The following is a 505-nucleotide window of genomic DNA, read 5'->3' as shown; positions in this document are numbered from 1 at the left end:
ATCACTGTTCATTTCCACAACTCTTCATCATACCAAATAGAAACTCTGTGCCTGTTAAACAGTAACTCCCTATTACCTCCCTCCCGCAAGCCCTTAGTAATTCTATTTTATTTTCTGTCTCTCTGAATTTGCCTATTCTAGGTACCCCATATAAGTGGAATCATACAGTATTTATCCTTTTGTGTTTTGCTTATTTTACTTAGTATAATGTTTTTAAGGTTCATCCATGTTGTAGAATATATCAGAATTTCATTCCTTTTTAAGACTGAATAATATTCCATTGTGTATATATACCACATTTTGTTTATCCATTCATCAGTGGACAGACATTTGGGTTGTTTCTACATTTAGCTATTGCGAATAATGCTGCTATGAATATTGGTGTGCCAAGTATCTGTTTGAATCCCTGCTTTCAATTCTTTTTTTTTTTTGAGACAGAGTCTCACTCTGTTGCCCGGGCTAGAGTGAGTGCCGTGGCGTCATCCTAGCTCACAGCAACCTCAAA

General features: G+C 36.2%; 1 protein-coding gene across 1 annotated transcript in view; it reads left to right on the top strand.

Moving 5' to 3' along the window:
• The window catches only part of SACM1L (SAC1 suppressor of actin mutations 1-like (yeast)), a 97,720-nt gene that overhangs the window by 48,373 nt on the left and 48,842 nt on the right, over positions 1-505 (top strand). The window lies entirely within an intron of this gene.

Source organism: Propithecus coquereli, unplaced genomic scaffold, assembly GCF_000956105.1.
Source record: "Propithecus coquereli isolate 6110/MARCELLA unplaced genomic scaffold, Pcoq_1.0 Scaffold1, whole genome shotgun sequence".
Taxonomy (NCBI): Eukaryota; Metazoa; Chordata; class Mammalia; order Primates; family Indriidae; genus Propithecus; species Propithecus coquereli.
The sequence above is the reverse complement of the archived record's forward strand: the minus strand, read 5'-3'. Positions and strand labels throughout refer to the sequence as shown.